General features: G+C 39.9%; 1 long non-coding RNA gene across 1 annotated transcript in view; it reads right to left on the bottom strand.

The window, feature by feature from the left end:
• Positions 1-18,215, bottom strand: part of LOC148186253 (uncharacterized) — a 48,323-nt gene that overhangs the window by 777 nt on the left and 29,331 nt on the right. The window contains exons 3-4 of the long non-coding RNA XR_015775137.1: positions 16,007-16,144; positions 1-175 (exon numbers count right to left, since the gene is read on the bottom strand). The exon at positions 1-175 is cut by the window's left edge and continues 777 nt beyond it. This is a non-coding gene — a long non-coding RNA (uncharacterized LOC148186253). The remainder of the gene's footprint in view (positions 176-16,006; positions 16,145-18,215) is intronic.

The raw sequence follows: 18,215 nt of genomic DNA, 5'->3' as shown, positions 1-18,215 counted from the left end.
AAATCATGTTTTTCTCACGGGTCACTGATTATCATACACATTGTTTTGGGGGAGGAGCTTCACCTCAGTATGATGTAAAGCAGGGGTGTCCTACCTGCGGCCCGCGGCCTCTCAGAGGGTCGCAGGACGATCGATAAACCTGCCGAGACGCTGCAGCTGCTTTCAAAAACAAATCCTAAAACACAAAATAAACAGACATTTATGCATCTTTGAGCATTGTGAAGACTATAAATAAAATATATTATTATTATCATTATTAAATTAAAAAATTACATAAATATTAGTGATAATAACACTTAAAAAACCTAAAACAATAATAACATCACACACACACACACACACACACACGTTTCTACCATTTTTGCCGTTATAGTGTGTTTTGGGAGTTTTCCTCTGTGAGGGTCAAAGGTCAGAGGACGTCTGTGAAAGTCTCTGAGGCGAACTGTGATTTGTGAGAATGATCTTTATAAATAAAGTTGACTTGATCTGTGTGAAGCACGTCGTCTGCACAAAATGACAAAAATCTGTCGAACGCTTCATTTCTCCTAAAAACACGATGACACACTGAGTCCAAAATCGTTACGTTCACCAGGTTTCAGTTTTTCTTCGTCAAACACGAACTTTCTCCTAAAAGCCAGAAACAATCCGAACAACGGAGAAAACCGTAATATTTGACTCAAAGCTGCTGACAAACAGATTTCTGCAGCTGCCGATTCAGCGACTAAACTCTCAAATTTGTCTTTATGTCCTGAACATGTGGCTTCATTAACCCTTTGACACCTGAGCAAATTGACTCGAAAGGAAGGAACTTAAGAAGAAATGGCCCAAATTAGTAAATAAAATAAAATAAAATAAAATAAAATAAAAACGGTGGAAAAAAACTAAAATATAGGCAGAAAAAGCAAAAAGGAAAAAAAAGAAATGACCTGGAAAAGGTGCTTAATAATAATACAAATTCTGTACGATGATAATAATAAATATAGTTTTTTGGACATTTTCCCCTTATCTGTTAAAAAATAATAATTTTCCAAAGTTATTCATTTCTTGTAATTCACTGAGCAGTTCAAGTTGCTCGTTGCTTTTTTTCTTTATATTTACAAAAGAAAACAATTCACTCAGTTTTCGAGAGTTTCGGTGATCGTGAAGTCGTCTCTGATCCAGGTTTCAAGGGGTTAAATGTTCTGCTGTTAAAACTGAACCAAAGCCGCCGTCACACTCGACGGGGAGCTGAAAATACCGGTCCATCAGTAGATCAGCTGATAAAAAGAGACTTTTTTTTGATAATTAATGAATCATTTCAGTCCTTTTTTTAAAGTTAAAGAGATAAAAATGTCAGAATCAGCTTTTTAATGATGAATATTTGGTTTGTTTTGATTTTATGTCCAAATATTCACAACAGAAAAGGCTCAACATGATGCAGAGACGCAAAAAAACAAAGAAAAACAAACAATAAATAACATGAATGAACATAAACAAGGTGTTAATACATTAAAATGATGTTTTAACGCATAAAAATATGAATATGAGACTGGATCCTCCGATCAACAGAAATAAAGAACTGCAGCAGAAAATTAACTCATACACAAAAATGCATCAGATTTCTGTGTTTTTAAATAAACATTTTGCAGGTTTTTGACATTTTTCTGAGTCTGTTTACATATTTTATTTATTCATGTTGTGTTATTTCATTATGTGTGATGAAATTAGTTTGTCATGTTTACATTTGTGACTCATGTTTAACACTTTACTGTTTTTTAGTATATTTTTAAAAAGAAACTGTCATCACAAAGAAATGATGTCTAACGAGCTCTTTTCTTAAAAAAAAAGTATTTTTTTTCCACGATTATCATCTTTAGTTCATTATCTCTTTTATTGTGTCTTCCAGTTAATGGTGATCATATTGACCTAAAATATCTGGAATCTCAACTATTTTCTCTTCATTAAGATGTTATAATATCTGCTTTTAATTTGCTTTTTACTAATTAATTTATTTAACATTATTTTTCTGGTCTGTGTTACCAACAATTTTCCGTTTGTTTTTTTTCTCCTCTTGTTTTTTTTCTTTTTAAGTTTAATTAGATTTTTTTGCTGTTGTTTGTTTGTGTATTGTTTTTTTTTCCAATGTTTTCTTTATAAAATCAAGAAATAGATGTTAAAACATAAAAGATTTTCTCATCGTTTCATCAGCTGTTCCAGATTTTTATTGATTTTTATTTATTTATTTATTTATTTATTGTCTGCTATTAAACTTGTCGGTCTCTAATACACTAAAAAATATATCTGTAAATAATCTGGACATTAATACTTTTATACACATAAACAGTAAAAACCCTCTACATTTTAATGTTTTAGAATATGAAAATCATTTTTTATTCACACAGAGTTGACTGGATACTTTTAGGACTGTTGGTGAGACATTTAAGGACATTTTTTAGTTCATTAAAGGAGAAAAAAATGAAATAATTGTGGTTGAAATACTTGAACAGACAAACCCAGTATGAAGTGCTGATCTGATGATCGTCAGACATAAATGCTGATAATCAGAGTAAAGTGTAGCTTTGTTTTGTTGGCGGCGGCGGATGAGGCGGATGAGGCGGATGAGGCGGATGAGGCGGGAGCACAGCGTCTGCGGCTGAGTGCAGGCGCGCCATGTTTACTGTGACGGCGCTTTAATAAAGAAAGCACAGACTGTGAAATAGCGTGGAGTTATTGTTGCGCACACCGCCGAGCTCACGCCTCTCCCTCACAGCTCCGGCTACAATCCCAATCCCACGACTCAAATTGCCTGAACAGAAATGTTTGTTCTCCTCTAACAAGATTGTGAATTATTAATGGGATCTAAAGCCGATTCTATAACCCGATTGTTGAGGTGGGATTCTTGGCGAGCGATGCTGCGCCGCACCATTTACTGTGATGTATGTGTCTGCACATCTTTAGATCCAATTTGATGTGATTCAGATAGATTTCAGAGGGACATCATAAAAGGCATTGCAGCGACCTCGGCCGCAGGCTGCACGCGGCCGCCACCGAACGCCACGATATGCTGATTCGATTTGCTCAATTTTACTTTTACCCTCCTCTGATCTATACAAATGCAATGCAGGTACACTAAGTAAATATGAATACATTTCCAAATTGAATCCAAGTGAATGTAGTGCGGCGAGGACATCATTTTAAATCCCGCTGTGCTGGGAAGCGAGCGGCGGCGACCACTCAGGGGCTAAATGACTGAGGCTGCCTCTAAAGACTCGCCATTAGTTGGAGTGTAATGCCTTTAAATACATTGTTCTGCCATCTATTCTGTGCTGCGGCTGTAATGCACGTGACGCCGAGCTCGCAGAGGGGGATCGATACCGCCGGAGAGCCTCAGATTCACCGAGAGAGAGAGTCGGCCTGCAGCCGCACGCACGGTCTATCAGCAAAAACACCAGTTTACAGGATCCGCAGCAGCCACGCAGCGCCACCCACTACATCTGGCTTTTTAAAACAAAGAGGAAAACTCAAAAATTGAACCAAAAAAAAAAAAACTCCAAAAATAAATCACCAAAACGTTTTCTTTAAAATTTCCAAAAATTGAAAAAAAAAACCCCTCCAAAAATAATAATAATTTGAAAAATAAATCACCAAAATGTTTTCTTTAAAAATTTCAAAAATTGAAATAAAAAACCTCCAAAAAAAAATAATATACAAAAATAAATCACCAAAATGTTTTATTTACAAATTTCCAAAAAGTTTTTAAAGAAAAACAATGGCAACATTTCCTTCAAAAATAACCAAAAAATTAAAATGTAAAAATCTCCAAAAAAGAAAAGAAAAATCTCCAAAATCTTTTCTTTAAAAAAATCCCAAAAGATTTTGAGGAAACAAAGGTAAAATATTTCATACAAGTCTCCAAAAATTATTTTAAAAAACCCTCCAAAAAAGAATCATGCTAAAATATTTTCTTTAAACTTTTCTTAAAGTTTTTAAAGAAAAAAGCTAAAATGTTTTCTTCAAAATCGCCATTTTTTTAAATAAAAATTTCCCCAAAAAGACACTTGCCAAAATGCTTTTTTCAAAAATGTCCAAAAAGTTTTTTACAGAAAGAAAATGTCCAAAAATGTTTGAAGAGAAAAAAAAAGACCAACATTTTTGAAAGAAAAAATTCCTTTTGATCCAATCTGGTAAGAAATGCTTTAACTTTAACTAACTTTACAACAGTTTTTAAAATGCAAAATATTGGAATTGTAATAATGTGATTAATCGTGATTAACAAAAATTTAAGGGGAAAACAATACCGCTTTTTAAAAATGTCACCGTAATTAAGTTTTACAGCAGAATTGCCAAAAATGATAAATATCAACAAAAAAGTTAAAGAAAAAACGAAAAAGAAAAAAAAGGTCAAAGAGACCAACACAGACGACACACAGGTTCGGTCCCTCAGTGTCCTGACAGCGCGGAGACGCCGCTGAAAGCGCGTGTCCAGCTGGCGTCGCACTGATGTCACGCTGATGTCACGCCTTGAACATACGTGACGCTGAAAACACATCACAGAGACGAGTCCCCCTCCGGCCGTCTCTGAGTGACCATGAGGGGGAAATCTGAGACCGGCCGCTGCGAGCACGCCGCTCATTTGCATACACTAATGAAACGGCTGTAATTGGTCAGAATTGATTTTTTTTCTGGCTTTGATTGAGCTTCAATTGAGTCTGAAGTTCTTCAGCCGGATTGATTCGCGGTTGAATTCCAGTTTATTTAGTTTGGAAAATAATTATGTAGTCGCGCCGTGATTGGACGCTGACCTCCGGCCGCCGCCACGTTCCTTATGAAGGAATCATCTCCAATCTGTGGCGGCGAGCGTCACTGGGCGGGAGGCCGGAGTCACATGAAAAATGTCCTCCGGTGAGGTACATGAAGGTGTGAAATTGCAGACTCCTCTTTGCCCTCGGCCCCACGCCTCAGAAGGTATTTCTTCTTTTATTGACAGAGCGTCTGAATCTCGGGGTGATGGCGGCGGCGGCTGCTGGCCCACCGCTCCCCGACATCCTCCCTGCAGCCCTGATTGCTTTTGTTTCCAGGTCACCTCCTATCTATTGCTGCAACTTTTCCAATTTCTCAGGGCTTGTTGTATGAAGACAGAAGGCGCCGCCGTCGCCGCCGGCTCTCTGGGAAATGTACATAACGCTCCGCAGAGAGACAATACAAAAGGAACACGTTAAAATCGTCTCACTTTCACGCTCAGCAGATCCTGTCAACGCCACCCCCCCCCGCACAACTTCATCAAATGAATAATCAAATAAATGTCTTGGTTCATTAATATGAAATTATCTCAGCGTGGAGATTAATGTCATTAAAGTTATGAGAGTGTGTTTGGGTCGGGGTGCGAGCGCGCGAAATGATGGATGGCGAGAGCGGCGTGATGAATGGAGAAAGCAGCGGAACTAAATTGAAAGTGTACTCATCCGTTCTCCCTCACAACTAATGATAAATTGAGCGTGTCACGTCGAACAATACATGTTGAGGTTTAAACAGCCGCACCGAGGGATTGTGGGCCGTCAGGTAGCTGCGGCTGACTGGAGGGAACGCAAAGATCCCGAATCCGGATCTTCCCCGAACCGTCTCACTTTATCTCTAAATATTATCACCAACTACAGAGCAGCAGCTTTACTCTCTGCCTCAACAAGTACTGCACCGAAGTACTGTTTACTGATCCTACTGAAGTACTCACATCCAGTAATATCACAAAATACTCTGTCATTCAAAATGTGTGCTCGCTGTACAGAAATACATATACGTACATATATACTGTGTATAAGTGTATCAGAATTATTGGTACATTCGTGTGTTCATTTAATAATAATAATAATAATAATGAACTTTAAAAAGAGGCAAAACAATCTAAATGAGACGCAAGATGATGACGAAGACACAAAATGACCAAAACGACACAACATGACAACAAAAAGGGACACGAAAAGATTACAAAGAGACACAAAATCACCCGAAGAGACACAAAATGACCAAAAAAAGGAGGAAAATAACTAAACCGACATGAACAAATAAATGAAATAAAGACTAAACATCAGCACAGACTGTGTGTGTCTGAGGTGGGGGGGCCTTTCACACGTCGGTGCCCGGGGGCCCGACGTCTCATTATCCGCCGTGAGCAGAGTAGAAGTAAAAAAACGCCTTTTGTGCAGTAAAGCAGCAGAAAAGCTGCGATAACGTGCTGAAGGACGTCTTGTTAGTAGTTTGCCGGCGCTGATCGGAGGTCTGCAGCCGATGTCCGCTCAGATATTTCGTCACTTGAAAACGTATAAATGTGTTTGTGGTTTGCAGAAACGTACGCTGCCACATTTTTCGCTCTGGCGTCTGTGCTGAGGTTTCCTCGTCTCTGACAGAAGTTCCTTCAGTCTTTTGTCCTTTTTTTTGGGACTGTCCAACATGACTGAATCGTCTCTGCTGTATCCTCCGCTGATCGATAACTTTAATTATTTTTCTAAATAACCAGCGGAAGCAGCGATGAGGATTGATTGCCAGAATATTTTTTACTTTGCCGCCTTTAAAAACCCAAACAAGTGACAGGCAGCCAAAGTTACAGATGATCAAACTCGTATTAAGAGAGCGTCTGGCGCCGCTCCAGCTGACAGCGTCTATTCTAAATGATATCGCCATCTGTGAGATCACGGAGGCGGCGGCGGAGGAATGAGGACGAGGATCTCTATCAGTCTGCTCTCGACCCGATCGCGGAACAAAACCACCACCAACGTGTCCGTCCAGCGGGCGCCATCGACACTCTGACCACCGACGCTTCTGCAGAGCTCCTGCCCGACACGACCAGACGTGAAGGGGTTAAATTACCTTTACCCAAACATTTCACTCACCGTCATTCACGCTCAATGTAAATGATTCTTAATGTGATGCTGTTTCAGCTGTTTAACCCCTTATTTAGTGTCAATACGGTGACATCGACCTTTATAAATCACTGTATTTTTAAATTAAACCCTGTGTTTCCAGCTGCTGTTTCGGCATAAAAATGGCTATTTATTAGAAACCGTCACAGAGTCTCCAGAACCTTTTTAGGCACCAAATTTAGTTGTTTTTTAGAAATCCGTCCCTGTGTTTCCAGCAGGTTTTTTTGACACCAAATTTGGGTGTTTTTAGAAATTCATCTTTGTGTTCTCAGAAAGCTGCTGCTTTTTAAGCACCAAATGTGTGTGTGTGTGTGTGTGTGTGTTTTTTTTCATTTTATAAAATAAATCTGTAAAGAAATTTGGGTGTTTTTTAGAAATTGCACCTGTGTTTCTAAATGGCTTTTTTTAGGGCATGAAATCTGGGTGGGTTTTTCTGTTGCTTTTTTTTTTTTTACAAATCTGTCCCTGTGTTTGCAGAAAATTCTTGGGAACTGAACTCTGATTTTTTAAATTAATTAATTTATTTATTTTTAATCTGCCCTTGTGTTTCCAACAGCTTTTAAGCACCAAATTCGGGTGATTTTTAGAAACTCTACACTTGCTGACGTATTTGTGACTCGTCTGATTTGGTGCTTTTTGACGTAAATGCTCAGCAGAGGAGGTGAAATTTAAATGTCAAAATTCAGAGTTGTTGCTCTTTTAAAGGCGGCCACGCTGCAGCTGATGTATTGTGTGTTGTCAGTATTTCGTTTCCTCGGCACTAAACCGCCACATTTCCTCACAGAAACAACTTTCAAAGAAAATTACAGCGCTCGATTTTATTCCAAGTTCATATTTGGCAAGTCCATGTTGAATGTCATCCATCATGGCCTGCACTTTCTGATCAGCGTCTCCGGGGGGACGAGGTTCATCTCTCCTCTTCCACCAACCAGAGCAAAAAGCGGCGCCGGCTTCCCCGCCTCTCCAATCTCATTCTCGGCGGCGGGAAATAAATAAATAAATAAATAAATCAGCGCTCAGTTCAGCGGAGCAGCACGCTCTGCAACTTCCCTGCGAAATGAATACTTTTTAATTTCTGTGCCTGGGATGGCCCCGGGCCCCAGGACAATGTTGATGGATGATGTTTTAATGCTGCTGAATGTTATTTTTACTGAACAGGGAAAACTATAAATTTTTACTTCATTGGCAATGATTGTGCCCTATGCATAAAAGTGCGGCGGCGGCGGCGGCTGCGCGTTGCCCATGAATAATCGCCCCCCGCAGCAGATGTTACTTTGCAGAAACCAATTCCTCGGATAAGATTTGCAGAAGATTAATTGTCTACAGCTGTTTCATGGCCCGCTGCAATCTTAATACATTTATGATAAGTTTAAAAGCTCACTAGAGGCAGCGGAGCCTCCAGAGTGAGGCTGCCGAGAGAAAGGAGCGCTTTATTCTCACATCTGGATTCATATCCTCCGTCAGATTCATCATTAGCCTTTATGCAAGACGACCGAGAGGCCGGCCGTCATTACCGCACGAGATGCAACAGTGTCTCCCGCCTCTCCCTTTATCCTCCGCTCGCGCGTATTTTCATCTCTCCCGTTTTTGACTGACTGAATTATTCAGATTTGTGCAAATGAGTTGTTTTCATTTTTCTCCCCTGGAAGTGGAAATTGAAAGTGACCCAGCGTGACCCCCATCTATTACTCAAGCTAAATTGCGGTGAATGTGCGGCCTGCTTCATTGTGAGCGAGCGGCGGGCTTTGTTAACCGCCGCGGAGCCGTGACCCCCCGCCGCCACGCAGCATCTGTACCAGTTTGGAAGAATCGGCGTGTTACGACCCCGCACTCCACGCGTTTATAGAGCGCCATTTAAATATTCTCAGCAGAACAAAAGCAATCATGTCGGGGGCGCGCCGGCGGGTCAGGGGCCGGCGCTCGGCAGGACGGCAAGTTTTTGAAGAACCATTTTCGCGTTTGAAAGTTCCTGACACCGACGCCGAGGACGTGAACGCCCGCAGGTTCTCATTTAACCCTCGGCGGCTCCTCCTCCTCCTCACTGAGCTCCTCTCATCAGACGCACATCATTTCACAGAGAGGAGCGTCTCTCCGTCCACAGCCGGCGTTTATCACGTGATCAGCCGCTGCCTTTAAAGCACACGCCCATTATTATTCATAATCAGCGTATAAACAGTTAATAAATGCTTTATAACACACGATAATGTACACAGATATAAATGTAATGATAACTTCTGTAAAGACATATCTTAAATCTGTGAGACTCAACGTGTCTGGCCCCTGACAGGGTCCCTGGGGCCCCAAAGCTTTTCCAAATTAAATAAAAATACAGTGATTGACTCTGTTTTTGTCCTTTTAGTGCCAGCATCAAAAACCTCATGTCCTAAAATCAGAGAAACATCTGAAAACACTAGAAATATCCTAAATCGCAGAAATATCTTTAAAAAAAATTGGCAAATAAAAAGTAAAGAAAAAAAAAAAATCGCCCAAATTTTTTAAATAGAAAACACACCTGCGGGTTTGAAAGGCAGTAAAATAAATACAAGATAGAGACATTTAAAGCTCCTTTAACCCTCTTTAAGCCAAAATGAAACACATAAGTCCCTCCCCAGTGCTGAAGGAAGACATGCCTCCCCCCGTCTGCACCAGCTCGCCCCTCTGATAAATAACAAACGGTCCCTAATATCGACAAAAAGCCCCAAATCGAATAATCTGTCCATATTTACACTTAACAAACTCAGTTTGATTCCTCCACTTTTAACAAAAAAACAGACGATTTTTCAGCGTGAATGAGTGAATGTTAAAGATGCAGTTTTGTGTTTCTCCTCGGCACTTAGTACTCAGATATTTAGGACAAATAAGGAGCCACAGAAAATAAAAAAGCAGAAACAGAGCTTGTACTTCAGAAAGAAGGATCCTAAAAAAAGATGCTTTACTGACGCACGCTGAGTTTTGTGATAAATTTAGATAAAGTTGTGTTTTTATAACAGGAAAAACATTTTTTAAAAGATGAAGTTGGAGCGTAGTCGTCATGAGTCACATACGTTCAGTCTAAAACGTTCTGGCGGCAAATTTCATATAAACATTATTTCTGGGAGACGAGCCGAAACAGAGCGACGTAAAAACAGTAAAACGAGGCGATAAAAACAAACATGTTGATACATAAATGTGTATGTGTTCATTCATAAACACGCTTCACCTCACACACACACACACACACACACACACACACACACACACACACACACACACACACACACACACACACACACACACACACACACACACACACACACACTAGTGACGGGGGCAGGTCACCGCTGTGTGTCATAAATACATTTTATAAACCACATTGATCGAGGACACACAGAGAGAAGTGGACATCATCAATATCCTGATCTAACACACACACACAAACACACACACACACACACACACACACACACACACACACACACACACACACACACACACTGAGTGATAATGGAGTAAAACAGCTGTAATGTATAAGACAGAGAGACTCAAACTGCTTTGACTGGGGGCCACTTTTCCAATATGACAGGAGGCCAGGGGCCTGACGCTGCGGCCCCAAACATGTTTCTAGGGTTTGAGAAATTTTCTAGAATTTTAGGATGCTTCGAGGATTTTAGGGCTTTTTTTTAGGATTTCAGGACATTTCTGGGATTTTAGGACATTTCTATGATTTTAGAAATTCTCTAGAACTTTTGGACGTTTGTCAGATTAGTGGATTTTTAAAAATCATTTTAGGACATTTTTTTAGGATTTTAGGACATTTCTGGGGTTTTAAGACATTTCTATGGTTTTGGATGTTTCAAGGACTTTAAAGACGACGTCTGTAGATCCTCAAAATAAATACATTTATTAATTTGTGCAGATGTAGAATTTTAAAGTGCTGGAATTGGAAGCATTTCAGGATTTCTCGGATGTTACGATATTGATCGGGTGGCGTACACACACACACACACACACACACACACACACACACACACACACACACACACAGAGAGAGAGAGAGAGAGCTGTGTATTGGCTGACAGGAAGTGGCCATAAATAATCAGCCTCGCCGCCATCAGCGCGGCCTTTACCTCGCTGCTGCGACACCTCAGACATTGAACATGACATAATACGCTGTAATAAAACAAAACCTTCACTTCATAAATTTGCATGATTTATACGCAGGCTATGGAATGAATTCGGCGTCATGAATATGCAGAAACATGGCGGCGTTGCAGCTGCATAATTGTAATTTATCCTCATGTGATGGAGGGACTTAATCACTAATTGGTTTCCTGTTTCTCTGGCGGCTCTCTGCTCATTAAGAAATTTGTGTTAATGAACTGAGCGTCCTTCTTTTTACTCTGCTTTTAATTCTCACAAATAAAGCGCACGCCGTTTTCCTGCAGGACGGATCTGAGCGTAATCGCATCACGATTCCTCCTCCGGCTGCTCGCACGCCTTCCCGCCCTGAACAAACAGATACCTGTCAGGTGTGAAGAATCGCAGCGCTCCGTAACAAATGCCTCATTCTCCGCGGATTATTTACTTTTAATGGGCGGGGGGATGAGAAAAGCACTTAATATGTGCTCACACGAGGCGTGATGTATGGGGTCATCGCGGCGCCGGCGGCACCGCCCCGGGCCGCTCGACTCAAATAAATCTGTGTGAGGCTGCAGGTTTACTACAGAGCACGCCGCAGCACGCCGCTCTGCCAGAGCGTCCACAGCAGTTTACTGTTTTTATCTTTCTGAGGGCTCAGAGCGGCGCCGAGGGTTGTTATCGAAGAGAGGGAGTCCCCAGCTGACAGGGAACGCTCCCACGACATCGCCGACCGTTCCCTACAAGCTGTAATAATGTTTTAAAGAAAACATTTGAATCTAACGTTCAAAGAACGTTTTAAGGATGTTTATCGTTTCAAATAATGTTCCTGTGAGGTTAAATGTTGACTAACTAAAAAAACAACATTGTATTATTGTTTGATAGAGAATGCTGTTGGGATTTTAAGCCACATCTTCAAATTCACGACATTTTTATTACTAAATGTCTAAATTTGGGACATTTAGAGGATTTTAAAGACATTTGAAGTATTTTAGGACATCAGTGTCTCAGCTGTGTCCTCTGTCGGGGGTGTGGGGGATCCTCCTCTGGCTCTTTTTTTGATCAACAAGCTCTGTTTTGATGCTGTTTTATGTCTCTGACACCTGATGGAGACTAAAAGGACAAAAACTATTCACAGAGTGTGTTGAAGTCTGCGCAGACTCAGCGGGACAGTCAGTGTGACAGCATCATTCACGTGAACAAACGAACGGAGCTAACGACAGCTGAAAACTTTTCTGCCGACACCAGATATCAAACAAAAGCCAAAGACGTATTAAGTTGCCGTGATCTGTAAATTCACCACGTCTGAGCCGAAGAGAGAAGACGACGTTATCTCAGAGCCTCGACTGTGACAGGTCACCTAGTGGAAATAGCATGTATTTCCTCCATATGCCAAATATGGTCAAAATGACCTCATCAGGTGGAAAATAGTCAAAAAGACAAATTCAGAGTCAAAAGCCCAGAATGACACCCAGAAATAATACAAGTCCTGTTTTTCTGCTCTGATGGCTGTGGGATCAAAAATGTCAGTTTGAATGGGTTTCAATGGAGCATTTTTGGACCTGAACAGTCTGAAGTTAACTATTTAGTTTCCACAGTGTATTTTAGACTTATTGTAGGAGCTGAGCTGCAAATTCACTGATTACACTCAGATACACAATCTGGACTACATTTAGGACACATGCATCAACACACACACAGTTATCACAACAGGAAGAAGAAAAGAGACGAAAATGAGACAAACAGACACTAAAGGGTTAAGAGGCATTTAGCAACAGCCAAAGTCGTTAAAGTACGTCACTTTTACAGTGATTTTGGCGTTACAGACTGACACAGACAGACAGCCTTCGGGGCGGTTTGATATGCATCAAGAACATCAGTTTGAGAGGCAGCAGGCAACGACCCAAATTTGGGGGAATGTTTGAAATAGTTTGTGATTTTTTTTTCTTTAAACATTTTTGGAATTTTTTTTTAAAAAATTGTGATTTTAAATTTTTTTTGTTTATTTTTTTCTTCATTTTTTCTTCATTTCTTTTTTTAATTTTAGCAATTTTTCTTCTCTTTTAATTTTTTTTGGGGGGGGATATCTTTTGGCAGTTTTATTTATTTTATTTTTCAGCAGAATGTGGAGCTGAACAGTGTTTTAAGTCCCTCGTTTGCTAATGAAAAATGATCAATCACACTATCATAGTTAAGCATGTTAGCAGCTAGCGCTCAGGCTAACTCCATCATCTCGTCCAAATATGGTCACAAAGAAGCAAAGAGTGCAAATAAAACAAAATACGAATAAAAGATTAACAATAAGGAGAAAAACCAAACGCACTTAATGCCAGAAGCATCCGAAAATAGACAAATCCAAACCTGAGTGTATGAGTACGTTGGTTTATGGACAATGAGAGGACTCTGCTCAGAGGACGTGTTTGTGAGGACGTCAAACTGAAAGTGGAACATTTCGGGGACAAGAGCAGGATTTGGGAGAGCAGGGACGTCGTCCTCTTTATCCCGAGTGTAGATTACACTCCTGCCTGCGTGACAGCGTTGGTGGATGAAAGATGTCGCCTCTTTTGGGCGCCGCGTCTCCCTGACAAGACGTATATGGAGGAGGCCGCGTGGCTTTAAATGGCGCCATTTATTTGCCATTTTGGTGTTATTAATATTCATGATCAATCATCGGCAACGAGGCGCCCACAATGGTTATTAATGACGACCTGAGCGCTCACTTCTCCCACTCAAACAGCTCTGAACTCTTAATGATCAAAAGTATTAATTCGCGCAGTATTCCATTATTAATATCCTGGATGGAGATAAAAAGTAATATTAATGTAAGGCCAACATAAAGACGGAGTCATTATTTAAGTCCTGTCATCGTTTGTCTTCTTTAAATGCCGCGGTGATAAGGCTTTATTTTAATTTAAATAAAGACATTAATTTCTGTAATGCTGAGTAATCAAAGCAATATTTAGCACTTTAACTGAAAAGCTTGTTAGATCCACCATAAATCTTTCGGGGAATTACCGGTTGTGGATCACCCGTGATTACAGCCCCGTTATCTGTCTGTGCTCGTGTCGTCAGAGCGCCGGCGTGAACGAGGACCCGATGCTCTGATTTCCTGGAGTGTGGATGAGGTCAGATTTAAATTAAAGCTGTATATGAGCTCTTTAAGGCTTCAGGAAAAGATCTTTTTATTTACCAGCAGACAAAAAGAGGGTTTCGGTCTGTGTTTGAGTTTCTGTTCCAGCGGCTCTGATTTTTATTAGATCTGTAATAAAGATGCACAAAATCATTTCTTTTCTATTTTATACGCATTTCTCGCTTTTCACTCAAATTCACTTTCAAGAATTTTTTTTCTTCTTTTTTTTCAATATTAAAAAAAAACTTTAACTTAACAACTGAGAGATGTCCAATTTTTTTTAAATTAATTAATAAAATTTAAATAAAATAAATAAATGGTTTGGTCTTTTCATTATTCTATTCTTTCTTTGTTTTTATTTATTTTGTTTTTTTAATTTAGTGTTTAAATACGTTTAGTTTCGCTCAGTTTCCAGAATGGTTTACTCGTTTACTTTCGGTTTAGTTTTTAATAGTTTCAGTGTGAGTTTTAGTTTTTATACCTCCGCTCCGTCCGTCATGTTTTCGGGTTGACATTCAGCTCTTCGGTCTGTACGATTTTTAAATAAATCAGTTGTTTCACACATTTTCTTTATTTTTTTTAATCTATTTCGCAGATCAGACAGCGCAAAAGAGTTTTTCTGCAAATTTTATTTATTTATTGTTAATCTCATTTTAAATCTTTTTTTAAATGGAAGTATTAATGTTGTAATTGTCTCAGTTGTTTGTAATTTGACTCCTTTTCTGATTGGCTAAATAACGATATTATGACCAACTTATTTTGTCTATTGCAAGATTTAATCAAAAGTTTATTATTTTTTCTAAATACATTTTTTTAATTGTATTTCAATTTCAGTTGCTAATTCTATATATTTTGCCTGAAACACTGTAATACATTTATTTTTATTTAGTTATTCATTTATTTATGATTTTTTCTTTTTTGTCTGTTTATTTATTTATTCTGCAGATTAATCTCGTTTTAAAGTTGTTGTTTTTTAAAGTACTGATGTTGTAATTGTCTCAGTTGTTTGTAATTTGACTCCTTTTCTGATTGGCTGAATAACGATATTATGACCAAATTATTTTGTCTTTTGCATGATTTGATTTTCCTGCACGCCACGTTTTTCATGTGTCTCTCAGACGGTGAGCTGAAACAGCTGAAACCTGTGGCTGTTTGTTGTGAGGCTGCAGCGTTTCATCAGAGAGGCGGAGGAGGAGGAGGAGGAGGAGGAGGAGGAGGAGGAGGAGGAGGCACTTGTTGACGGGGAGAGAGGTGGGGGATGAATTACTTGATTATGCGGTGGGGGCCGTGCTCTCGGAAAATGAGAAGAGAGGCCTCCGCCAGCAGCCGGCCGGCCGCCTCCTGATCATCCTTTTAATAACCTGTAATATCGTGGCGGCAGCTCTGTGGCGGGCGCGCCCTGATTGATGGGCTCTCCGATGAGACATCACAAGTGCAAGGTAGATTGACCAAACAAGCAAACATACAAATTATTAAAAAAGGAGGGGTTACCCTCTGCGCCCCGGGAGGAAAGTGAATAACCTTTAGTTAAGATGATGCCGTTTTCCAAGTGCAATTTATAGTCTATTGACTGCAGAAACTGTCTTTTCAGATCTGCGGAAATTGTCTTACATTGCAGATGAGATCTGCCGCTTGACACCGGATTTGGGGGCCAGGGCGACAGCAAATATCACATTAGCTGCCCGGGAGCTGCACAGATGATATCAGGCTGCGACTCAGCTCTGGACAAACACAGGCTCATATCACCCCATCTCCCAAACACACACACACACACACACACACACACACACACACACACAGACACACACACACAGACACACACACACACACACACACACACACACACACACTGTATCCCTCCTCTCACCTCCACAGAGGATGATTCCAAACCTCTCGACGTACGTCCGGCGTTAACGTCCGGCGCTGATTCGGGAACACGTCCGTCCTTTATTTAGAAGGTGAGAGTTCAGAGGTCGAGGTGGTCGACGGGTTCACGTCGCACCGCCTGCAAATAAAGAACATTGTTTTTTAGTATTGTTATTATTAGTAGTAGAAGTATTTTTAATCACACACTCTAATGTACAATGAGTATAATCGTTTTTGAAAACAGCATAAAGTAAATAACGTTTGGTGATAATGACTGAAAGTTTAGGCAGAAGCACAATGCTGATATATGTCGACCCGACGTTAAATTCAGCTAAACACCAGAAAAATCAGGAAAACAAACAAACAAACAAAAAAACTATTTCAGTGTGTAACTCTCACAAACACCCTTATAAGCCATTCGTTTAAAAGTCATTAGCAGGTCCCACATTCTTAAATCTAAGTCGGCATATAAAAAAAATCTGCTACTATTATTACTGAAGTCGAAACAAAGCTGCCTGATCCTAACAACAGTTTGTACAATAATCTCGTGTTCACGGTGTTTTTTTATTGTTCTGGATGATTCTCGAGATGCAAAAGTTATCTTGTTTATGTTCAGGTCATCTTGTTTGTTAGTTATTTATTAGCTGTTATTTCCACAAAAGTCGCTTTTTTACGTAAATTGATCTCGTTCGTGCAAAAGTTATCTGTTTAGTTTATCACGTTATCTTGTTCGCACGGCAGTTATCTTGTTTGTGCAAAAATGATCTTGTTCATGTGGCACAGAAGATTTTTATTCTCTATTTTAGGATGTTCTTGGATTTAGGACATTCCTCGGATTTTCACACTTTTCTAGGATTTTTAGGCATGAAAAGGACTACAGGAAGTTTCAAGGAATTAAGGAAACTTCTAGCATTTTAGGACGTTTCACAGATTTCACAGAGACATTTTTTAGGACTTTAGAATGTTTTTGAGATTTTATAAATTTTTTCTCAGATTTAAGGATTTTTTTTTTTAATTTATGAACATTTCTAGGACATTTTTCCAATTTTAGGACAGTTTGTGGATTTTAGAATATTTCTCAGATTTTACTATATTTTTTAGGAGTTTTTTTTTTTAGAATTTTAGGACTTTGAAAATCCTAAAAAAAAAAAAATGTCCTGAAATTCCTAGAAATTTCCTTAAAAAAAAAATCAATCAATTTTAGGATTTTTTAAAGGAAATTTCTAGGAATTTCAGAACAATTTTTTAAAAAGATTTTAGGAAACTTCTTTTTTTTTTTGGGGATTTTAGGAATTTTTTAGGAATTTAGGATGCAGAGTCCAAAGGGTTAAAGATGAGTCTACGGATCATCCTCCATCTATGATCCTAAAACAAAAAAAAACTAAACAAAATGATTAATTTGTGCAGATGTAGAATTTTAAAGTGCTGGCATCAGAAGTATTTCAGGATTTTCACACACACACACACACACACACACTCACACTCACACACACAGACACACACACACTCACACTCACACACACACACACACACACACACACACACACACACACACACACACACACACAGAAAGCAGTCAGACAATCTGGCTGATTAAAGGGAGAAATCAGGCTTTTTGCAGAGAGTTTACACTCAGGTGGCGTTTCTCATTACGGCCGGGCGCGGGATGTTTTGACAGCGAGGGATCCTTCGCTTGCCACTCAAGTCTATCAATGTCAGCAGCCGGCTCAGCCGCACACCCATACATTTGGATTAAACAGTCAGAGTCATTACAGCCAGTGTTATTGACCTTTTAAGATACAACTTTAATAGCTTTTCTCTCCCCTCCCCGCCTGTCTGCCGCTGAATCGCGGCAGGCTGCCGTGCTGATGAAGTCCCCCTCAGGGTTTGCCTGGAATTGGAATCAAATACTTTAGATCCCCTCTTCCTTGTAGGTAATGCCGGCGGCTTTGTGGCAGAGAAAGGAGAAATTAAAGGAAAAGCACACAATGAGAATGAGGAGCAGGCGATGAGGATTACCCGACAGGACACTCATTTTCCAGAGGCCAGCCAAGCTCGACAAAGCCTGCAGGAGGGACCGAGACCAGAACGCCTCGCCGTCTGAGGAGCAGCGGCGCCTGATCCTCCGACACCGAGCCCAAAATATTCAGCACATTAAGACATTATTAGATATGTGAAGAAACAGGGGGCGATGTGTAAATCATTTTTAC

This window comes from Plectropomus leopardus, chromosome 20 (assembly GCF_026936395.1).
Source record: "Plectropomus leopardus strain MGB_pleo_1.0 chromosome 20, ASM2693639v1, whole genome shotgun sequence".
Classification (NCBI taxonomy): Eukaryota; Metazoa; Chordata; class Actinopteri; order Perciformes; family Serranidae; genus Plectropomus; species Plectropomus leopardus.
This window is presented reverse-complemented; position numbering and strand designations above follow the sequence as displayed.